Raw genomic sequence first — 24,946 nt, 5'->3', positions numbered from 1 at the left:
AGTCAGTTTTTCCCCAAAGACCATCCCTCTGCTAAACAACTAATTCCCTCCCCACTGTCAAACCATTCACTAAGGCTGCATTACTATTCCTATTAGTCTTCTCATCGTTCCTATCGCCCAACTCCTCCCAGGACTGTAACTTTGTTGCTTGTATCTTTACGATTTATATTGATTGTTTCCTAGTATGATTTGATTGCTTATTTGTACCCTATGACTATCATTAAGTGTTGCACCTTGTGATTCTTGACGAGAATCTGCACCAGGGACAAATTCCTTGTGTGTCCAATCACATTTGGCCAATAAAGAATTCTGTTCTGTTCTGTTCTGTTCTATTCTATTCCATATTCTGCTCTGCTCTACTCTAATTCTATCCTATCCTATCCTATCCACTGTACTCTTCTTATTTTATCCTATCTTATCTACTCCTATCTTATCCTATCTACACTTATCCTATCCTATCCAATCTTATCTACTCTATTCTTATTCTATCCCATCTTATCTACTCGTATCCTATCCTATCTACACTTATCCTATCCTATCCTATCCTATCCTATCCTATCTACACTTATCCTATCCTATCCTATCCTATCTACTCTACTCTTATTCTATCCTATCTTATCTACTCTACTCCTATCCTATCTTATCTTATCTACTCTTATTCTATCCTATCCTACCCTATCCACTATACTCTACTCTACTCCTATCCTATCCTATCTTATCTACTCTACTCTTATTCTATCCTATCCTATCCTGTCCCCCCTAGTCCTTCTTTTCTCTAGACTGGCCCTACCCAACTCCTGCAATGGTTCTTCATCTGCTGGAGAAGACAATCAAGCTGTTGAGGTCCAACCACTCCTGCAGTTCAATTCCTCTTTATTTCCTTTTTAACTTGGAATTGACAGACTTGCCCCATTTTAGGAGGCACCACACACAGAGCCCCTTGCAACCGCCTTTCTTTGCTGCTCCTTGGCTTTCTTTATCCCGATCCTGTCCGCGCAGGTGTGGGTTGCCCCCCGCTCTCCCCCTCCCTCCCCCGCCCCCTTTGGTAGCATCAAGCGCAAACTTCCTGTCTCTTGGCAAAGTCTACTCTCTCCCCCCCCCCTCCCCACTGTAAATACCCTGGCTTTTCCCTCTTTGGCAAAGTTTTTCTTTTGCGGTGGAATTCTCCAAAGGTTGGAGGGCCTGAAGGAGTTACAGCGTAAGGTGTGCGGAGGATTGTGGGTTCAAGAAAGGGATTTTAAAGGTTTCTATTGATTGCAAATGAGGAGGCTAATACATTATTCCCCCTCTGCTGCTCATCAGTTTCTCTCTCTCTCTTTCAATTGCCTGGAGTCCCTCCTACCAGGTGACTTTAATGGAAAGCGGTTGTTGTTTTTTTTAAGGCTAGCAATTTAACATTCCTCAGAATTGAAAAGGGGGAGGGGAGGGGAGGAAGGAAGGAAAGAAAGAAAGAAGGAAGGAGGGAAGGAATGAAAAAAGGAAGAAAAGAGGAGAGGAGAGGAGAGGAGAGAAGGGAAGGGAAGGGAAGAGAAATCCTGTGACCTTTGCGAATACTGCGACCGTCATAAATATGAGCCACTTGCCAAGCACCTGAATTCTGATCACATGAGGATGGGGATGCGACAACGGTCATAGGAGTGAAAACCAGTGATAAGTCCCCTTTTTCAATGCCGTTGTTGTTTTCAACGGTCACTAAACGAACTATCGTAAGTAGAGAACTATCTATATTATTCCCCATTTTTTTAACCTTCTTTTTTCCTCTGGTTGGCTCATCAGTCACTTTCTCCGCTGTTCCCGCACTAGGAGTTCACGTTTCAGCTCATGAGAAACCAAACCCTGCTTGTTTTTACAGAATTTCACAGATGAACAGAGTTGGGAGGGACCTTGGAGGTCATCTAGTCCAACCTCCCGCCCAAGCAGGAGACCCTGCACCATTTCTAACTGATGGCAGATGTCCAGTCTCTTCTTGAAAGCCTTGAGTGATGGAGCATCCACAGCTTCCGAAGGCAACTTCTGTTCCATGGGTGGATTGTTCTCCCTGCCAGAAAATTCCTCCTCATTTCCAGATTGAATCTCTCCTTGGTCAGTTTCCATCCATGATTCCTTGTCCGGCCTTCGGGTCCTTTGGAAAACAGCCTGACCCCCCTCCTCCTCTCTGGGGCAGCCCTTCCCTCAAATATTGGAAGACTGCTCTCATGTCTCCCCTAGTCCTTCTTTCTCTTAAGCTAGACCTACCCAGTTCCTGCAACCGTTCTTCCTATGTTTTAGTCTCCAGTCCCCTAATCCTCTTTGTTGCTCTTCTCTGCACTCTTTCTAGAGTCTCAATATCTATTTTACATCATGGTGACCAAAACTGGATGCAGGACTCTAGGTGTGGTCTTACTAAGGATTTATCGAGTGATATTAGTCCCCCCCCCTTGATCTTGATTGTATCCCTCTGTTCATGCAATTTAGGACTGCGTTGGCATTTTGGCTGCCGCTGCACACTCTTTTGCCAGAGGCCAAGTGCGTTTGGCACAAGGCGGTGTCTGAACCCTGCTTTGGAGGTTGGGCTGGGATGCCTCTCTCTTAGAAAAGAAGCCAGGGGCTCGTTTGAAGCAGAATGGAGAACGTTTCGTGGAAGGCAGGCTTAGGGATAAGAATGAGCTGGGATACGGTGAAAAGAGCCAGCCATGTGTGGATGCTGCCAGGGAGAAGAACAGCCGATCACCAGCTTGATGGGCAGCCAGGAAATTAAAGAGGAAGGGATAATGAAATCCACTGATGAGGTTTCCTCGTCGGGTAATGAAACATTTGCAAAGAAAAAAAGAGATACAAAATCAGCTGAGAGGCCACTGAAGACCTCACAGTCCTCCTCCTCCTCCTCCTCCCTGCAAACCTCCCTCCCTCCCTTCCAGCACTGATGATGTTCCCTAGCTGGGTAATGAAATGTCTGCAAGAAAACAAGCAAACTTAGAGAGCACCAAGGACCCCACATCCTTTTCCTTCCCGCTTCATCCTCCCTCTTCTATCTGCAAACCCTGCTTCCTTCTAGCTCTGATGATGTCCCCTGGTTGGGTCATGAAATGCCTGCAAGAAAATAGCCAAGCCCAAAGCATCAAGGACTCCACAGTCGTCATTGTACTTTTCTTCTTCTTCTTCTTCTTCCCCCTCCCCCTCCCCCTCCTCTTCTTCTTCTTCCTCCTCCTCCCCTCCCCCCCTCCTCCTCCTCAGAACCCCCCATCTCTCCTAGCACTGATGATGTTACCCAGTTGGGTAATGAAACATCTGCAATAAAACCACCAATCCCAAAGCATCAAGGACCCCACAGTCATCATTGCACTCCTCCTCCTCTTCCTCTTCTTCCTCCTCTCTGCAAACCCCCCTCCCTTCTAACACTGACGATGTTCCTTAGCTGGGTCATGAAACATCTGTAAAACATCCACACAGCTCAGAGAGCACCAGGGACCCCACAGTCCTCCTCCGCCTCTTCCATCCTCTTCTAACACTGATGATGTTCCTTAGCTGGGTCATGAAAGGTCTGCAAGAAAACCACCGAACTCAGAGGGCACCAAAGACCCCCACAGTCCTCCTCTGGGTTTCATGACCCTCCTCCTCTTCTTCCTCCTCCTCATCACAAACTCCACTCCTTTCTAGCACTGATGATGTTCTCCAGTTTGGGTCATAAAGCCATGGAAGCATCTTCAGACAACCCTGGCTCCCTCAGCCAAGAAACAGAAATCCACGCATGCCTTAGACCTGGACAGGGAAACTAGTTTAATAGAAAGAAGGGCTAGGGGAGACAAGATAGCTGTCTTCCAGTATCTGAGGGGCTGCCCCAAAGAAGAGGGAGTCAAGCTACTCTCCAAAGCACCTGAGGGCAGAACAAGAAGCAATGGGTGGAAACTAATCAGGGAGAGAAGCAACCTGGAACTAAGGAGGAATTTCCACACAGTCAGGACAATTAACCGGTGGGACTGCTTGCCACCAGAAGTTGTGGGTGCTCCATCACTGGAGGTCTTGAAGAAGAGACTGGATAGCTATTTGTCCAGGATGGTATATTGTCTCTGTCTTGAGCCGGAGGTTGGATTAGATTACCTCTGAGGTCCTTTGAGCCCTATGAAAGAAAGTGAAAAAGAAAGAGAGAGAAAGAGAGAGAAAGAAAGAAGGAAAGACGGAAAAAGATAGAAAGAGAGAGAAAGAAAGGAGAGACAGAAAAAGATAGAAAGAGAGAGAGAGAAAGACACAGAGAGAAAACACAGAGAGAGAGAGAGAAAGAGAGAGAGAAAACAGACAGAAAGAAAGAGAGAGAGAGAGAAAGTGTGTGTGTGTGTGTGAGAGAGAGAGAGAGAGCTTTGCTGGCTGGGGAATTCTGGGAGTTGAAGTCTGCCAGGCTTACGGCTGCCAAGGTTGGAGACCCCTGGTTAGACCTTCAAGGGAGAATCCTCTCCAAATTACCAAGATCCAGCATCAGCTTAAGCTCAACCTTAACATTCTCATTTAACAACGGGATCCTTGCTAAAGCCGCCATGATCTGGAATCTCCGATGCCCGTTTAGGATTTCTTGAAAATTTAGCATCGCCCGTCCGATTCCTCTGTGCATGTCCAGCCGATTTAGCCATCTCAGCATTCTTGCAGGAAAAGAAGCTGCAACAGGTGTGAATGGATTTTCCCCCCTTCTTCTTCTTCTTCTTCTTCTTCTTCTTCTTCTGGGAAATCAAATCGCTGTTGATCTCTTTAAGAGCGAACGTCCACCCCCCCCACCAAATGCTCAGGGAAACTGAGGAGAAAGCCTGGGGAGTTGGGGGGGGGGGGAATGGGAGGTCTGGAATCCAAACTGAATCCATGTCCAGGCAAACAGGGCGCATGGAGGGGGGGGGGAGGGAGCAGAATTAACACACACAGACCCAAAAAACCCTGCAAAGAGCAAGCTGTGACATCTCTGCTTTCACCCCAACCTTCCCTTCTCGCCTCTCGTTGTTGCCCAGCTGTGATTGATGTTGTGCCATTGTGACCTCCCCAAATGTCAGCGCAGAAACACAGCGGGATCCGGAGATTAAAATCAGAGTTGGGAACCTTGGCAGAGAATCAGGTGTCAGAGGTCGCAGCCGGCTGCCCACAGAACCCATCGGAGTCCGAGTAAGGCCAGTCCAGTGGGGACAGAAAAGATTCTGGATCACCTTACAATCCCCATCCTTGGAGGATGGAAAGGGGGCCACTATGTTTCACTTGAGGATGCTCCATCACAGGAGGAGTTTCAGGAGAGATTGGACAGCTCTTGGCCTGGAATGGTACTATAGGATCTCCTGCTTTGGGCTGGGGGGTTGGACTAGAAGACCTCCGAGGGCCCTTCCAGCCCAAGGGTCCTAGGATTCTATGAGATAGGTAGATAAGATACATAGGATAGATAGAAAGGCAGAGAACATGATGGATAATTAGACAGACAGACAGGCAAAAGAAAGAAAGATGATAGATTAGTTAGATAGGTAGGTAGGTGGGTAGGTAGAGATAGATAGATAGATAGATAGATAGATAGATAGATAGATAGATAGATAGATAGATAGACAGACAGACAGACAGACAGACAGACAGAGGTAGGTAGGTAGGTAGGTAGGTAGGTAGGTAGGTAGGTAGGTAGGTAGATAGATAGATAGATAGATAGATAGATAGATAGATAGACAGACAGACAGACAGACAGACAGACAGACAGACAGACAGAGGTAGGTAGGTAGGTAGGTAGGTAGGTAGGTAGGTAGGTAGGTAGGTAGGTAGATAGATAGATATAGACAGAAAGACAGACAGACAGACAGACAGACAGACTGACAGATGAAAGAGAGAAAGACGATAAATGATAAGTTAGGTAGGTAGGTAGGTAGAGATGGATGGATGGGTGGGTGGATAGAGAGAATGAATGAATGAATGAATGAATGAATGAATGAATGAATGAATGATGGGGGTTGTAGTCCACAGGTTTTGAAGTTGGCAAGGCTTGGCAATCTCTCTGGCCTGAAGCATTTTTGGGGAATATTCTGTGGGCCCTCTGGCAAAAGCTGCATTGCCAGAAGAACATGATGAAAGAGAGAGAGGGGGGGGATGGGCGAGACAGGAAAGAGAACTGACTGTTTTCATTTCACTGGACATGAAATGTGACGGCTGTGGAGAGAGTCAATTACGTCTCCTCCTTTCCGTCACGTTCAGCGTTGTCAACTTTGATCCGGGTGGGCCGTTTGGAGCAGATCTTAAATATGCCATGTGCCCCTGGATCCTCAACACCATTTGAAAGACTGTGACTCTCATCACAGTCACAATCCCAAACCCACTTTCTGCTGCCTGGATAGGAGGACCATGCGTGGACTGCTGGGTCCAGTTTTGGTCATCACAACACAAAAAAGATGTTGAGAGTCCAGAAAGAACACAGAGAAGAGCAACAAAGAGGATAAGAGACCCTCAAATCCAAGTCATGAAACTTCTCCAGAAATTAACCAAGCTCAGAGAGAATCAAGGACTCCTCCTTGTCTTCCCCTTCCTCTTCCTTCTCCCCTCTCCTTCCTACAATCCTCCTTCCCTTCTAGCACTGATGATGTTACCTAGTTGGGTCATGAAACGTCTGCAAGAAAATCGCCAAGCTCAAAGAGCACCAAGGACTCCATAGTCCTCCTCCTCCTCCTCCTCCTCCTATTCCCTCCTCCTTTCCACACCCCTCCTTCCCTTCTAGCACTATTGATATTATGAAGTTGGGTGAAGAAATGCCTGCAAGAAGCAAAGTCAGCAAAGTCAGAGAGCACCAAGGATTCCATTGTCTTCTTCTTCTTCTTCCTCCTCCTCCTCCTCCTCCTCCTCCTCCTCCTCCTCCTCCTCCTCTTAGCACTACCATTTCCCCCTACTTTCCACACCCCTCCTTCCCTTCTAGCACTGATGATGTTCCCTAGTTGGGTCCTGAAACACCTGCAAGAAAACCACCAAGCTCTGAGAGTGCCAAGGACTCCCCAGTTGTCGTCCTTCTGCTCCTCTCTGCAAACCCCACTCCCCTCTACCATTGATGATGTTCCCTAGTTGGGTCATGAAATGTCTGCAAGAAGACCACCAAGCTCAGAGAGGGCCAAGGATCCTCCTCCTCCCCCTCCCGGGATAGGAGGTGCCAACAGCTATCTATCCCCAGTGCTAAATGTCTGTGTGAAATTCTTCCATAAATGATGTGAACAATTTAACCCCGTTGGTCTTGCTCGATCACTTCAGTCAGCATCCCATAACCATCAACTCCTCTGTGACCAAATACTGTCAGACGCTGAATGCCAGGGCATGCTGTCCATTAAACACTAAGCATCATTACAGATCAGCCATCAAAGGAGAAGACAGGGACATGACAGAGGTCTCCAAAGCCATGCTCAGCCAAGGGAAACATGGAGAGAAAAAGAAGGATTGGGGGGGGGGGGGACATGACAGCAGTGTTCCAATATTTGAGGGGCTGCCACAAAGGCGATAAAGGTCAACCTCTTCTCCAAAGCACCAGAAGGCAGAACAAGACATTACTAGAAGCTCTACTTTTACAAAGCCTAAGTAAGGCCACCCTTGGAATTCTGCATCTGATTTTGGTCACCACGTTATAAAAAAAAGATCTGGAGACTCTGGAAAGAGTGCAGAGAAGAGCAAGAAAAATGATTAGGGGACTGGAGGATAAAACACATGAAGAACAGTTGCAGGAACTGGGTATGTCTAGTTTCATGCAAAGGACTAAGGGATGACACAATAGCAGTCTTCCAATATCTCAGGGGTTGCCACAGAGAAGAGGGAGTCAAACTATTTTCCAAGGCACCTGAGGGTAGAACAAGAAGCAATGGGTGGAAACTAATCAAGGAGAGAAGCAACCTGGAACTGAGGAGAAATTTCCTGATATTTAGAACAATTAACCAGTGGAACAGCTTGCCTCCAGAAGTTGTGGGTGCTCCATCACTGGAGGCTTTTAAGAGTGGACTGGACATCAACTTGTCTAAAATGGCACAGGGTCTCCTGCTTGAACAGGGGGTTGGTTGGACTAGAAGACCTCCAAGGTCCCTTCCAGCTTTGTTATTCTGTCCTTTGTCCTGCTCAAGCTCTTGGAATCGGAAATTACCCTCTGAAATGAAACACAGGGAAGTTGGGAACTAGTGCAAAGAAATCCTTGTTCAACACATTACGGTACTTAGTGGAACATGGATTTCATTGCTGCCCTTTATAGGATGAGGGCTTCCACTGGATGGCAGCCATTGAAGTTGGATTTGGGGTTTTTGTGTTTTTTTGCATGAAGCCTGGCACTCAGACCAATTAGCCATCAGCAGGCACTAGAGATAAACTACATTTACACACCGTTTAAAAGAGTCAGAAAGCTAAAAAGGAAACAAAACACAATGAGCTCCTTGCCAGCAAACAGAGAAACGGAGCTTAATACCAAGATTAACACCAGACCAACAATGAAGAAGTCATCAATCCCCAGTCAAGGAACTACTAATTCAAACAACTGAACAACAAACAGTAGCCAGATCAAGGAACCACCAAGGATACTCACACCAACAAGGACAGGGCAAGCCCCTTGTATATAAATATAAGAACAACCCCCCCCCCTTCTAGCACTGATGATGTTCCCTAGTTGGGTCATGAAACATCTGCAAGAAAACCACCAAGTTCAGAGAGCACCAAGGGCCCCACAGTCCTCTTCCTCTTCCTCCTCCTCCTCCTCCTTTTTTCCTTTCCTTTATCTGGCACTCTGCAAACCTTACTCCCTGATGATGTCACCTACCTGGGTCATCAAATGTATGTAAGAAAACTACCAAGCTCAGAGAGTACCAAAAAACCCACAGTCCTTCTCCTTCCCCTCTCCTCCTCCTCCTCCCTTCTTGCATGGATGATGTTACCTAGTTGGGTAATAAAACGCCTGCAAGAAAACCACCAAATTCAGAGAGCACCAAGGACCCCACCATCCTCCTCCTCCTCCTCTTTCTCCTCCTCCTCCTCCTCCTCGCTACAAACCCCACTCCATTCTAGCACGGCTGATGTTACCTAGCTGGGTAATAAAACGCCTGCAAGAAAACCGCCAAGCTCAGAGAGCACCAAGGACCCAGGGACCAAGATTGGTGAAGATGGTAAGCTGCCATTTTGCAGTTGATTGATAGGGATTTTGTCAATGCGGGTGGCATTCAAGTGGTCCAGATGTTTTGGGATTGCCCCCAAGGTGCCTATCGGCAGCGTATTTTATGATGATGAGGATTTACAGTAAGCCAGATGCTTCGATCGGGACTTTGCTTTTTTTTCATCTATTCCTGTCCACAAAGAATGTGTTGCAATAGCTCCACCGGGGCACAGAGTTACTGATGCTGGGGGCATCCTGGTCCAGTAGAGCCACAACATCTGTCACGTCAGCCAGAGATGAGTGAAGGCTCCCCTGGCCATGGCTCCTGCTTATTGCTACAACAAGGCCCAGAACGCAGGGAGTCTCCCCGTCCCGATCTAAGCCGCCCAGGACCATCTTGACAACAACACAATCATTACCAATGAGAGCCCGGCCTTGTCAAGGACACGTCTTGCCAATTTAACGGTGACAGCCGGCATTGAGCCGTGACTCCCGATTAGCCTGCCACACGGACATCCGGACAGATTTGGTGTTCTGTCACAGCCAGGGTAGCGGGCCTGAAAGCAGGAGAGGGGACAGGTTTTCCCATAGAAGGGAAGTCTGCTGCTCTGCCTTGGCAAGGGGAGGGGGGGATTTGTAGAACATATATATTTGTAGGGGGAGCTGAAGGAGAAGGAGGGAGAGAAGGAGAAGGCAGAGGAGAAGGAGAGGTGGAGAAAGAGAGGTGGAGCAAGAGGAGGAGGAGAGGGAGAAGTGGGAGTGTGGGGTCCTTGGTACTCTCTGAGCTTGGTTGGGGTTTTTTTTTTGCAGACATTTCATGACCCAGATAGGAAACACCATCAATGCTAAAGGAGAGTGGGTTTTGCAGGGAGGAGAAGGAAAGGAGGAGGAGGAGGAAAGAAGGAGGAGGAGGAAGAGGAAAGAATGAGGGTGATGATGATATTATTATTATTATTATTATTATTATTATTATTATTATTATTATTATTATTATTATTATTATTATTATTATTTCAACGATTATGGCACAAACCAGCAGTGGTAATTCCAGTGGTAATCAGCACACTGGGTGCTATTCCAAAAGCACTGGAATTACATTTAAAACAGTTAAAACATGACAAAATCACCATCAGACAAATGCAAAAAGCTGCACTGCTTGGATCTGCACGTATATTACGAAAATACGTTACGACGTCCTAGGCCCCTGGGTGGGGCCCGACTAGTAATCAATGCCAAATCCGGCGAAACAACTGGCCACTGTGATACAATTCTGTTGATGCAATAATAATAATAATAATAATAATAATAATAATAATAATAGGAGGAAGGAGGGGGGGAGAAGAAGAAGGAGAGGGAGGAGGAGGAGGAAGATAGGAGGAAAACAAGAAAAATACAGAATGGTTAGGGGGGAAATTCAGTATAGATAACGCTCACCCTAACCCATTCATTGTTGAGGACCTATTGGTGGCTCAAAGGACCCCTGACTCTTGAAGTGACCCCTGTGGGACTCTGGGAGAAGATCCTTTGAAGGAAGCACAGATGGGACACTTCTCCACTGTTGGGTAACGAAACCTCTGAAGGAAACAGGGAGGCTCAGAGAGCACCAAGGGCCTCCATTCATGCCAACACAGTCAAAGGCTGAATCTGCCCCCTAGATTGAGCTGCAATTTGTCATCCCAGCCTTGATTGGTTCAATGAGATGCAACGGCAGGTTTCAGGCAGCAAATTAACCCCCAAGCCCTCCTCGGTTCGTTCATCACCATCGCTGTTTCCCGAAGGGACTTAGGCTAAGCTAAACAAGCCACGTTCTGTGGCTTACTGGGATGCAAATCCCTAGCCAGAAGCAGCATTGGTCCTTAAGGATGAAGGACAGGAGCCATTATAGGAGCCAACCCAGTTCTAGGCTGCATCAACAGAGGGAGAGAATCAAGATCCCGTGAAGGGTTAATACCACTTTATAATGCTTTGTTAAGGCCACACTTGGAATATTGAATCCAGTTTTGGTCTCCACGATGTAGAAAAGATGTGGAGACTCTGGAAAGAGTGCAGAGAAGAGCAAGAAAGAGGATTAGGGGACTGGAGACTAAAACATATGAAGAACGGTTGCAGGAACTGGGTATGTCTAGCTTAAGAGAAAGAAGGACTAGGGGAGACATGATAGCAGCGTTCCAATATCTCAGGGGCTGCCCCAAAGAAGAGGGGGGTCAAACTATTCTCCAAGGCACCTGAGGGTAGAACAAGAAGCAACTATGGATGGAAACTAACCAAGGAGAGAAGCAACTTAGAACTGCCAGTGAGAACAATGAATCATTGGGACAGAAGTTGCCTTCAGAAGTTGTGAATGCCCCAACACTGGAAGTCTTTAAGAAGATGTTGGATAGCCATTTACCTGAAACGGAAACCATATACCTCTAAGGTCCCTTCCAACTCTGCTATTGTATTGTATTGTATTGTATTGCATTCCATCCCTTATTCTATTCTATTCTATTCTATTCTATTCTATTCTTCATTCCACTATTCTATTCTATTCTTCATTCCATTATTCTATTCTATTCTATTCTATTCTATTCTATTCTATTCTATTCTATTCTATTCTATTCTACTCTATTCTATTCTAGGATGCCCATATCCATGGATGAAGGTTTTTTTTAGTGATGGGCGGGGGGGAGAAGGTTGCACCAAACCCCGTGATCACCTGAACGAATTTCAGACATTGGACAACTGACCCGTATTTACAATGGTCGCTCTGCCCTGGGGTCACCTGATCCCCTTGTGTGACCATCTGACCAGCAAAGTCCATGGGGGACGTCAGATTCACTTAACAACCATGTTCCTAACTTAACGGCTGCAGTGATTCACTTAACAATAGCAGCAAGAAAAGTTGCAAAATGGGGCGAAACTCACTGAACAACTGTCTCGCTTAGCAACAAAAAGATTTGGACTCCGTTGTGCCCTAACTAGCTGCAGTGCCGTGACTGCCTGCAATGATTCACTTAAGAAACGTGGCAAGATCGTAAATGGGGACAAAACCTACTTAACAACTGTCTCGCTTAACAACAGGCATTTTAGACTCAATTGTGGTCGTACGTCGAGGACCACCTGACAGCTACCACACGGGACAGCTTCTTCCCTTTCACGGGAGATTTTCCAACACAGGGTGAAAAGTCCTCTAATAGGGACAGTGCGGCCCAAATCTGCAGCGTGCAGGGCTGGACTTGATGACCTCTTAGGTCCCTTCCGATTCTATGCTACTCTTCCTTCTCCCTCTCCCTCTCTCCCCCCTCTCCCATTTTTTCTTTCTTTTATTCTCTCTTTCTCCCCCCCCCGTCCCTCCTTTCATTTTTTTCATTTTCTCTCTCCCTCTCCCTCTCCTCCCTCTCCATTGTCTCTTTCTGTCCCATTTTCTTTTTCTTTTATTCTCTCCTTCTCTCTCCCCTCTCTTCCACTTTCTCATTCTCTTCTTTTCTTTCTCTCCCCTTCTCTCTCTCTCCCTCATTGTCCCTTTCTCTCACATTTTATCCTTTTATTCTCTCTTTCTCTTTCCCCTCTGTCCCAGCCTCTCATTCTCTTCTTTTCTTCCTCTCCCCTTCTCTCTCTCTCCCTCATTGTCTCTTTCTCTCCCATTTTATCCTTTTATTCTCTCTTTCTCTTTCCCCTCTGTCCCAGCCTCTCATTCTCTCCTTTTCTTCTTCTCCCCTTCTCTCTCTCTCCCTCATTGTCTCTTTCTCTCTCATTTTCTCCTTCTTTCATTCTATGCTACTCTAAGACTTCCTTCTATCCCCGCGAGGCAGGCAGACCGAACATTTCTGAATGTGTTGTTCAATTTTCACCCAGAACCTGGCTAATCTTGATTGAATTTGAAGAGCGAAGCAGGATCAAACTGGCTTGAGCCTCGGAGGGAAGGATCAATCCCAGGAAATCCATGGAGGAGGCGGAAAAACACGTCTGGGAAAAAGCAACAACCAACCTTTCTGACCGGACGCAGCGTGTGTTGACAGGAGAAGAGAGGTCGACCCTACGCCCCCTTACTTGTGGGGTGCCACAGGGGTCGGTCCTCTCGCCACTCCTGTTCAACACATATATGAAGCCGCTGGGTGAGATCATCCGTGGTTTCGGGGTGGGATACCACCTGTACGCTGATGATACTCAGCTGTACTTTTCCACCCCGAACCACCCCAACGAGGCCATCGAAGTGATGTCCTGGTGTGTGGAAGCCGTACGGATCTGGATGGATGACAACCGACTCAAGCTCAACCCCTCCAAGACGGAGTGGCTGTGGGTACCAGCCCCCCGGTTCAGCCAATTAATTCCATCATTGGTCATTGGGGGCATTCATCTTGCCCCCGTGGAGCGGGCGCGCAATTTGGGCGTCCTCCTGGATGCCCGGCTGTCCATGGATGACCACGTGACAGCCGTGGCAAGGGGGGCGTTCCACCAGGTTCGCCTGGTGCGCCAATTGCGCCCCCTACTGGACCGGGATGCCTTGCGCACAGTCACTCATGCGCTGGTGACGTCTCGCTTGGACTACTGTAACGCTCTCTACATGGGGCTTCCCTTGAAATGCACCCGGAGGCTGCAGTTGGTCCAGAACGCAGCCGCGCGGGTAATTATGGGGAGTACTAGGTACTCCCATGTGACACCGTTCCTGCGCGAGCTGCACTGGCTTCCTGTGGTCTATCGGGTGCGTTTCAAGGTTTTGATAACAATCTTTAAAGCGCTCCATGGCTCAGGACCTAGTTACTTGCGGGATCGTATTCTGCCCCATACATCCCTGCGACCAATCCGCTCGCACAGAGAGGGGCTCCTCCAGGTGCCGTCCACTAGACAGTGTCGGGGGGCGGCGCCTAGGAGTAGAGCCTTCTCTGTGGCGGGCCCAGCCCTGTGGAATGACCTCCCTCCGGATATTAGGAATACCTCTGACCTCCGCTCCTTTCGTATTAAGCTTAAGACCCACCTATTCCAAGCAGCTGGCCTGGCTCAACTTTGATCTAACCATATCGCTCCTGACGGGCTTTTACTGGGTATTTTAATTATATTTAATTTCTAGGGGTTTTATATACTGTATTTTAATTGTTTTTATCAATCGACCTCCTCCTTGTGTATGTTTCAGTGTATGTCTTTGCTATATGTTTGTTTTGTTTACATATTTATTTCGTATGTTTCGTTGTACGTCGCCCCGAGTCCTTCGGGAGAGGGTGCGGCTAAGAAATAAATATATTATTATTATTATTATTAACCGAATCTGCTTTGCTACCCAAGAAAATGACCTTCACTTCAATTTCTTTCAGGGCCAGACTGTCCTTGACCTGCCACTTATTCATTTAGTGACCATTCAAATTTAATATGGCAGCAAAAAAGTGTCTTATGACTCTTTTTCACACTTACGACCGTCGCAGATGACATGATCCAAATTCAGAGGCTTGGAGCCTGGCATGTACTTATGACGGTCGCAGTGTCCGGGGGGTGTGTGTCACGTGACCCCCTTCGGCGACTTTCTGACAAGCAAAGTGAAGCCGGATTCACTCAATGACCGTGTTCCTAACTGAACAACTGCAGTGACTCACTTAGCAACGGCGGCAAGAGGAATCACAAAATGGGGCCAAACTCACTGAACAACTGTTTCGCTTAGCAACGGACATTTAGGGCTGCATTGTGGTCCTACGTTGAGGGCTACCTGTAAGCGTTGCCTTCTCTTCTACGACGGCCTTAATGCAGATTTAACCTGCTTTTCGCTCACGTTTTTAACTTCTGTCCTCTCTGCTTCTATCAACTGTGCATCACTTTCTGCAGGGAGAATTTTAAGCAAAGAAAAGAGAAAAAGAAATAATCTTGTCTCTATATTGTCAAGCAGATGTCATTCCTCCTTCACAGCAAGAAATAATCTTGGCAATGTGGAGTGTGTATGTGTGTGTGTTTTCATAGATTTTCAGGGGTGTAGGTATGCTGTTGTATTCGGGTCTTTTCCCGTGTTCTCGCCATCTCTCAGGCTGGTGTTTTGGGCTTAAAGCGTGGCCAGCATACCTACACCCGTGAAAATCTACAAAAACAAATATCGGCCGAAAACACCAGCCTGAAGATGGCGAGTGAGACCTCGTGAATCGTTGCCAAGACAATCTCAATCTTACACAGGAAAAGACCCGAATACAACAAGACCAGCATAGCTACAAAAGAGGTTTGCAATGCACAATGGATGCAAGGAACAAAGGTTGGAAAATTAAACCACACACGGACATTAAAAAGGGCATTATAATTGTCCTTAAAAAGGACATTGCAATACCACTTTATAATGCTTTGGTAAGGCCACACTAGGAGTATGGAATTCAGTTTTGGTCACCACGATGTAGAAAAGATGTGGAGACTCTAGAAAAAGTGCAGAGAAGAGCAACAAAGAGGATGAGGGGACTGGAGACTAAAACATATGAAGAACGGTTGCAGGAACTGGGTATGTCTAGCTTAAGAGAAAGAAGGACTAGGGGAGACATGAGAGCATCTTCCAATATCTCAGAGGTTGCCACAAAGAAGAGGGAGTCAAACTATTCTCCAAGGCACCTGAGGGCAGAACAAGAAGCAATGGGTGGAAACTAATCAAGGAGAGAAGCAACTTAGAACTGAGGAGGAATTTCCTCCCACTCTCTTCTTTTCCCATTTTCTCTTTCTCTTATTCTCTCTCTCTCTCTCCCACCCTCTCATTCTCTCCTTTTCTTTCTCTCCCCTTCTCTCTTTCTCCCTATCTCTCTCCCAGTTTCTCTCTCTTTCATTGTCTCTTTCTCTCCCATTTTCTCTTTCTTATTCTCCCCCTCTCGTTCTCTCCCTTTCTTTCTCCCCCTTCTCTTTCTCTCTTTATGCCTCTTTCTGCCTCTCTCCCACTTTCTTTTTCTTTCTCTCTCATTTTCTTTCTCTTATTCTCTTTCTCTCCCCCTTCCCCTCTCTTTCTTTTTCACACTCTCCCACTTTCTTGTTCTCTCTCTTTCTTTCTCCCCCTTCTTTCTCTTTATGCCTCTTTCTGCTTCTCTCCCACTTTCTTTTTCTTTCTCTCACATTTTCTATTTCTTTTATTCTCTTTCTCTCTCTCTTTCCCTCTTTCTCTCCCCTTCTTTCTCAGCCTCCCTCTCTCCCTCCCTCTCTCTTTTTATCTCTCTCCCTCACACTCTCGTCCTCTTCCTTTCTCTTTCTCTCCCCTCTCTTATTCTCTCATTTTGTACCACTTCTGCGGCTGGGCCTTTCCCACGCAACACCTTTTACAAAAGATTCCAGAAACGTTTCTCCTTTTAAGTGCAAACTTTGCATTAAAACGTACTTGTCCCTAGTACATCCTGGAGAAAGAGACTGTGTGAGCTCGGTCTGGGACAGGCTCAAATCCTGCTCATCTGTTCCTTACTCCACTCTCCTCCAGACTGGGAACGGAGAGAAACCGACGTGGCTAAGAAACAGCTACTTTAGTGCTGCTCTAAATTCCATTAAGACACATTATGTCATCAGCAACAAGCACAGAAGGGAGGAATTGAATTTCCCGTCACTTATTTAATTTCTGCCAAGTCTGTTTTCAGTTATTTATTAGCTACTGCAGCTGTATGAATGGACTCTCTCTCTCTCTCCTTTTCTTTCTTTCTTTCTCTCTCCCTCCTCTCCCATTGTCGCTTTTATTCTCTCTCTCTTTCTCTCTCCCCTCTCTCCCACTCTCTCATTCTCTCCTTTTCTTTCTCTCTCTCTTATTGTCTCTTTCTCTCCCGTTTTCTCTTATTCTTATTCTCTCTCTCCCCTCCCCCATTTTCTCTTTCTTTTATTCTCTTTCTCTCTCCTCTCTCCCACCCTCATTCTCTTTTTCTCTCCCCTTCTCTCTCTCACTCATTGTCTCTTTCTCTCCCATTTTTTCCTTCTTTTATTCTCTTTCTCTCCCCTCTCTGGTCCACCCTCTCATTTTCTCATTTTCTTTCTCCCTCCCCCTCCCCCTCCCTCCCTCCCTCCCTCTCTTGTTGTCTCTTTCTCTCCCATTTTCTCTCTCTCTTATTCTCTTTCTCTCTCCCCGTTTCTTCCCCTCTCTTATTTGCTCCCTTTCTCTTTCTCCCCCCTTCTTTTTCGTGCGGCTGTTGATAAAAATAGGATCGCCAACAGGATGGCCAATGTCCGATGATGCACAAGAAGAACAATTATTTACATTCCTATAATATACAATGACATATTATTTTCATTTATATTTATTTATATTTATTTATTGCATACAGGTAGTCTTCAAATTACGATCACAACACAGCCCAAAATTTTAGTCGCTAAGTGAAACATTGCTTAAGTGAGTTTTGCCTTCTTTTGCGAGTTTTCTTGCCACACTCGTGAAGTTAATAACACGGTCGTTCTGTGAATGTGGCTTTTCCCGTTTATTTGCTTGTCTGAAGGTTGCAAAAATGGATCCCATGACTTTGGCACACTGCGACCGTCATAAATATGAGTAATTTGCCAAGTGGATGAAATTTGATCATGTGACCACGGGGATGCTGCAACGGTCATAAGTGTGAAAATCGGTCATAATAAGTCATTTTTCTGTTGCCATTGTAACTTTGAATGGCCACTAAATAGAATAGAATAACAGAGTTGGAAGGGACCTTGGAGGTCTTCTAGTCCAACCCCCTGCTCAGGCAGGAGACCCTAAACCGTTTCAGAGAAATGGCTCTCCAACATCTTCTTAAAGACTTCCAGTGTTGGAGCATTCGCAACCTCTGGAGGCAACTTCTGTTCCACTGATTAATTGTTCTCACTGTCAGGAAGTTTCTCCTCAGTTCTAGGTTGCTTCTCTCCTTGATTAGTTTCCATCTGTTGCTTCTTGTCTGGCCTTCAGGTGCTTTGGAGAATAGCTGGACTCCCTCTTCTCTGGGGCAACCCCTGAGATATTGGAAGACTGCTATCATGTCTCCCCTGGTCCTTCTTTCTCTTAAGCTAAACATACCCAGTTCCTGCAACCGTTCTTCATATGTTTTAGCCTCCAGCTCCCTAAAAATCCTCTTTCTTGCTCTTCTCTGCACTCTTTCCAGAGTCTCCACGTCTTTTCTACATCGTGGAGACCAAAACTGAATGTGGCCTTACCAAGGCCTTGTAAAGTGGTATTAACACTTTACGTGATCTCGATTCTCTCCCTCATATCCCATATTACGAATGAACGGTCGTAAGTCGAGAACTGCCGTGCCTTCTCTGAGCTCGACTGTCTTCCTGCAGATGCTTCTTGTAAGAGAATCACAGAATTAAAGTGGGAACAGCACACGGTTATGTGGCTCAAATGCTGGATTTACACCTTATTTCCGAGGCACTGCCAGAGGTTTCCAGGTGGGCTCGGTAGCCCAGATACCACCCTGTGTTTAAAATCCCATCATACATGCATTGGAACGTGTTCCAGATCTGCTCCGTGCAGCAATCTGGCAGGGCTGCTGAGCACACGTGTGTGCAGGCGTGATGGATCTGTTGGCTGAGATATTTTCCTGCCTCCCACTCAACCCGAGGAAGCAAGGAAAGGCGAGTGAAACGGAGCATTTTCATCTTCGGATAAAAATAAATAAAATCAAGGGCCTCTAAGAAGAACCACAACTTCCTTGTGTGTTCAGTCACACTTGGCCAATAAAGAATTCGGTTCTATTTCTATTGCATATTCCATTCCATTCCATTCCATTTCTCTATTCTATTCTATTCTCTATTCTATTCTATTCTTATTTCTATTCCTATTCCGATTCCATATTTTCTATTCTATTCTATTATGATTTCTTATTCCATTCCATTCTATTCTATTCCTATCCTGTTCTATATTCCTTTTCCTTTTCCTATTCCTATCCTGTTCTATATTCCTTTTCCTATTCCTATTCCTATTCCTATTCCTATTCTATTCTATTCTATTCTATTCTATTCTATTCTATTCTTCTATTCCATTTTCTGTGCTGTTCTATTCTGATCTTCTTCTCTGCAGGACCTCTTTGACTGGAGAAGCTGGGGGGTGGGGGCGTCTATTCTCCCTTATTTTCTCAGGAAATCAGCCACCTGTTGGCAGGGCCCCTGAACGAGCCCGCTATCCAACGCCTGGCACCGGCAGCGTTCTGGCAAAGCCAAGCCTTTGCAGGCAGGAGCTCCTACCTGCTCTCATTCCTAGTGGGGGAAACCTGTTTCTCTCCCCCTCCCCTCGTAAATGTCATGGAGGCTGGCGACAGATGCTTTAAAGGGGAGGGGTGAGCTCCTCTGCTAATCAAAGCCCCTAATCCCCATCCATGGATCGCTTTCTTTTAAATCCCTGCTGCAATCAGCGAGTTATTAGATAACAACAGGCTCAGAAATGATGGAGAGAGAGAAACACACCCTTTATGAAATGTGGATGACATTTGGGGACTGACAGGAGGAGCCTCACCTGCCAAGGGGAAACAGACGAACAGCTAAAGAGAAAGAATCAAAACGCTCCTTTGCTTAACGCAGGTAAACACAGAGTCAAAATCCAGTCTCCCTATTAATCCATCTAACAATAATACCAATAGAAAAGAATATTTGTAGCTCAGGGTTGAAGTCGGGGCGGGGGTGTCCCTGGTGCTCTCTGAGCTGGGTGGTTTTCTTGCAGACGCTTCATAACCCAACTAGGGAACCTCATCAGTGCTGGAAGGGAGTGGGGCTTGTGTGGAGGAGGAGGAGGAGGAGGAGGAGGAGGAGGAGGAGGAGGAGGAGGAGGAGGAGGAGGAGGAGGAGGAGGAGGAGGAGGAGGAGGAGGAGAATTGTGGGGTCCTTGGTGCTCTCTGAGCTGGGTGGTTTTCTTACAGATGTTTCATGACCCAGCTAGGGAACCTCATCAGCGTTAGAAGGGAGGGTGGGTCTGTGGGGGGGAGGAGGAGGACTGTGGGGTCTTTGGTGCTTGGTTATTTTCTTGTGGATGTTTCATGATCTAGCTAGGGAACCTCATCAGTGCTAGAAGGGAGTGGGGTTTATGGAGGAAGGGGAGGAGAAGGATGCAATAAGAACACAGTAAAAGAAACGGAACGAACTGCCTGCTCTCACAGACTCAGATCTCCTGGCTGGATTCGCACAGCGCCTTCGACTCAGTTTCCCTGCGTCAACCCCACGGATTCCTCGTGCAAATCCCCACAAGGGGCAACTTCAGCGTTCCTTGGATTACGGTGGCCCAGCCTAGCTTTGGCCGGCGCAGAGCATTGGGTGGCCGATGTCGGAGACATCCGGTGACAGCCGTTGCCAAGCAAGAAAACCAGTCCTCCGTTTGAGGAGCAGGTGAAAGGAAAACCGAATTTTTAAAAGAAGGATGTAACATTTGGGGCGTGGAATAATTGGGATAATTTGTGTGGCCAATGTCGGAGACATCCGGTGACTGGCTGCGCCTCCCCCTGGCCTCTGTTCCTCCTCTTCTCCTCTTCCCTTCCAGCTTCCCCAGCGTCCTTCTCCAGAGATCATAACAGAATGCCAGAGTTGGAAGGGACCTCAGAGGTCCTCTAGTCCAACCTCCTGCTCAGACAGGAAACCCTACACCATTCTAGATAAATGGCTGCCCGGTCTCTTCTTAAAAGCTTCCAATGTTGGAGCATCCCACAACTTCCTGGTGGCAAGCAGTCCCACTGGTTCATTGTTCTCCCTGTCAGGAAATTTCTCCTTCTTTCCAGCTTTGCTTCCATCCGTTGCTTCTTGCCTTCTGGTGCTTTGAACCCCATCTTCTCTGCGGCAGCCCCTGAAATACTGGAAGATGCTATCATGTCACCCCAGAGGTTCTGGGGCTCCATCCCTGGAGGTCTTTAAGGGGGAATTGGACAGGCTCTTCTCTAGGATGGGACAGAGTCTCAGAGTTTCAGCTTTTCCATCACTGATGAAAGAGATTGGACAGCCACCAGTTTGGAGTGGCACATGTCCATCTCTGTGGGCACATGAGCCTCCGCCCAGCTCAGCTCCCCCGTCCACATTGTGCCTCCCGCCGGCCAGCTGGCTTTGGGGTCTCTGCCAAGCATGCATGAGGGGTGGGGGGCACAAAGGGATGCATGTGAGGGGTGGGATGCATGCGTAGGGGCAGAGGGAGGGGGGACGTCATACGTGCATGTGTGGGGACATGCGTGCATGCGCGGAGGGTTGTATGTGTATGCGCAGGGGGAGGCGTGGGGGGGGGGTCATGCCCCACATTGCGTTATGGGTGCGCTGCATGCACTTTCGGCCCACTTCAACAAAACGGTCAGCCGTCCCTGGTAGAGGTCCTCTCCTGCTTGAGCAGGGGGTTGGACTAGAGGACCTCCGAGGCCCCTTCCAACTCGGTGGGTCTGTTTACTAACCGGCCTTTCCCGGCCGGTTCTAAGGGGTGGGGGGGCGGATGCCCTTCCAGATGCCAGTGGCTCTGCTTCTGTGCCGCCATGCCATGTTCTTATTAAAGACCACATAAAGCCCTAAACATCCAGTTGGGAGTTTTGGCAGCCGATCCAAAGAAGCTAATCTGGGAGTCAAAGAAATGTCCAAAATGTGACATTTCCCCAGCCATCTCCAGGCAGCAAATACTCAGAATTAGACATTTCCGACTCCGGATTACAGCAGGGAGGATAAAGCTGGGGCATAAACTTTAAAAATCCCCCCTCACCTCCCTCAAATCCCATCACGCTCAGCACCGGGAGCTGTCAGCAGCAATACACAATTTTTCCAGTGCAGGATAGTGCCTGGCACCTGACAAGGTAGAAGGGGAGAAGGGGAAGGGGAAGGGAGAGGAGAGGAGAGGGGGAGGAGGGGAAAGGGGGAGGAGAAGGAGGAGGACTAGGAGGGAAAGGAGGGGGAGGACTAGGTAGTGGGGAGGAGGGAGCAGGGAAAGGAGAAGGAGAAGGAGAAGGAAGAAGAGGATGTGATGATGAAGAAGGTGAGGATGTGATGAGGGTGATCAGGAAAATGATGATGAGGTGGTGGTAGAGGAGAGAGGAAGGGGGGAAGGAGGAAGAAAAGAAGAAAAATGACTAGGAGGAGGAGGAGGAAGAAGAAGAGGGTGAGGGATGGAGGGGGAGAGGGAGAGGGTGGAGGAGGGGGAAGAGAGGGAGGAGGAGGAAAGAGGAGGAGGAGGAAGGAGAAGAAGAAGAAGGTGGGGGAAGGAGTCCAGAGAAAAATAGTAAAGAGAAGGTACATACTTGATTATTCATGCAATAACTGCAGCTAGAATTGTGTTGGCACAAAACTGGAAGATGGGAAAAATCCCTCCAGAGGGAATCAAGGCAACATTAGACTGTGCAGAAATGAATCGATGAGCGTTGGCAATTAAGGGGGAGGAAGAACCGGAGTATTACAATATTGGTGGGAGTTTTTATCCCGGGATAGAAAATAAACATAGGCAAAAAGGGAGAGAAAACTAAATAAATTGGGGAGGGGAGCAGATCTACAGGGGAGAAGCTGAAGTGAAATGTAAATGAAATATAAAGATCAGCGGAGAGATAAAATTATATCAAAAATGATAGTAAATGTTAATTATGATGACACAAAACTGTACTCAGGTGACACGCTGCTTGATTAAGGGTGTATGCCTTGTTTCAATAAATAAAAAATTGTAAAAATAAATACTAGTCCTCGACTTACGACCACAATTGCCTCCCAAATTTCTGTTGCTAAGAGAGACAGCGACTTGAGTTTTTCCTATGCTTTTTACAACACTCCTTGCTATAGTTGTTAAGGGAATCACAGCCGGTATTAAGTTAGTAAGGCGGGTCGTTAAGTGAAACCGGTTTCCCCATTGAACTTTGCTGGCCAGAAGGTCGCCAAAGGGGATCACGTGACCCCGGGACACTGCGACCGTCATAAATACGAGTCAGTTGCCCAGGGTCTGAATTTTGATCACATGAGCATGGGGATGCTGCAACCGTCGTAAGTGTGAAAAATGGTCATAAGTCACTTTTATGAGTGTTCTTTTAACTTTGGATGGTCACTAAATATATGGTTGTAAGCAGAGGAATAACGATAGAGCCATGCCCAGAAAAAGCTAAATCCTTCGAAAGCTCTTTTTCTCTCTTTTCCTTTCCTTCCTTTCCCTTTTTTCTTCCTTCCTTCCTTCCCTCCCTTTCCCCTTCCTTCCATCCTTCCTCTCTTCCCTTTCTCCTTTCTTCCTTCCCTTTCTACTTCCTTCCTTCCTCTCCTTCCTTCTTTCCTTCCTTTTCCACTTTCTTCCTTCCCTCCTCCCCTTTCTCCTTCCGTCCTTCCTTCCCTTTCCCCTTCCTTCCCTCCTCCCCTTTCTCCTTCTGTCGTTCCTTCCCTTTTTCCTTCCTTCCTTCCTTCTTTCCCATTCCCCGTCTGCCCTTCCTTCCCTTTTTCCTTCTTTCCTTCCCTTTTCCCTTCCTTCCTTCCCTTTCTCCTTCCTTCCTTCCGTCCTGCCTTCCTTTCCTTTCTCCTTCTTTCGTTCCTTCCCTTTCTCCATTCTCCCTCCCTCCCTCCTCTCCATGTCTCAAACAATTCTATGCTTCCTTTAACAAAAGACAGCTATTAGCTTCCAGAATGATAGCTTGTTTTCCTGGGGAAAAAATAAATAAGAGAGGAAAGAGATGGAGTAGTCTTCCCCAGGGGTTAGGGTTAGAGTCCCACCATCCTCAACCAAGAAGGGGCAGGAGAACTTCCAGAACCCACCTCCACGTTCCACTCCATCCTCTGTGTCCTCAATCCCACCACAGGAGGATGGAGGGGGCCCCTGGAGAGGATCTTGCAGGTCCCTCCTACGTCCACCCAGCCCCCCACCTCATCAGCCAAGGTTCTTGAAGACCTTCTCCAACCAGTGGCACCACCACTCCCATCATCCTGAGCCCCGTCCTCCCTGGCTCCCGGGCTAGACTTCACCTCCATAGGTCCACAATATCTGCCGTGATCTTCTTCAGGTTGATTCAACCTTGGATGCTTTGAGCTCCGGCTGTTATTCCAACAGGGCCGTATCTCCAGCTACTTAAACACGCTGGAGACACATGCACTGTAGAATACAACCAGGCCAGGAATTGATCAGGCAGGACGGAGCCCGAAGGGACCCTGGAGGTCATCTAGTCCAACCCCTCCCAAAGCAGGAGACCCTGCACCGTTTCTGACAGGTGGCAGTCTGGTCTCTTCTTGAAAGCCTCCAGTGATGAAGCTCCCACAACTTCAGAATAACAACAGATTAACAGAGTTGGGAGGGACCTTGGAGGTCATCTAGTCCAACCCCTCCCAAAGCAGGAGACCCTACACCATTTCTGACAGGTGGCAGTCTGGTCTCTTCTTGAAAGCCTCCAGGGATGAAGCTCCCACAACTTCAGAATAACAACAGATTAACAGAGTTGGGAGGGACCTTGGAGGTCATCTAGTCCAACCCCTCCCAAAGCAGGAGACCCTACACCATTTCTGACAGGTGGCAGTCTGGTCTCTTCTTGAAAGCCTCCAGTGATGAAGCTCCCACAACTTCAGAATAACAACAGATTAACAGAGTTGGGAGGGACCTTGGAGGTCATCTAGTCCACCCCCCCTCCCAAAGCAGGAGACCCTGCACCGTTTCTGACAAATGGCAGTCCGGTCTCTTCTTGAAAGCTTCCACTACAGGGTCTCTTCCAACTCTCGTTATCCAATTCTAAATGTGAATGACGAGGGACTTTCCACATTTCTCCACCCACCCTGGTGGCTCGCTGTTCGTCGTCGTGACCGTGGGGGTCATGGGCAGACTTGGAGTTTGAGATTGTAAAACAGCTGAGACTTTGAAGGATTAGAGACAATGGACGCTATCTGAAGAAGGCCAAGGTCTCCGGAAAGTCATCATTTAATATGTGCAAGGAGGAAACTTTGCTTGTGATGACAGGAGAAAGAGAGAGAGGAGAATATCAGTAGCTCAAAGTTGCCAGTAAAGGAGAATATTTGAAATGAGCGGCTCCTTGGTGCTCTCTGAGC

The 24,946-nt window shown here is 47.3% G+C and overlaps 1 protein-coding gene across 3 annotated transcripts in view; it reads right to left on the bottom strand.

The window, feature by feature from the left end:
* The window catches only part of PDE2A (phosphodiesterase 2A), a 218,054-nt gene that overhangs the window by 139,616 nt on the left and 53,492 nt on the right, over nucleotides 1–24,946 (bottom strand). The window lies entirely within an intron of this gene.

Source organism: Natrix helvetica (genome assembly GCF_964273705.1).
Source record: "Natrix helvetica genome assembly, chromosome: 4".
Classification (NCBI taxonomy): Eukaryota; Metazoa; Chordata; class Lepidosauria; order Squamata; family Natricidae; genus Natrix; species Natrix helvetica.
The sequence above is the reverse complement of the archived record's forward strand: the minus strand, read 5'-3'. Positions and strand labels throughout refer to the sequence as shown.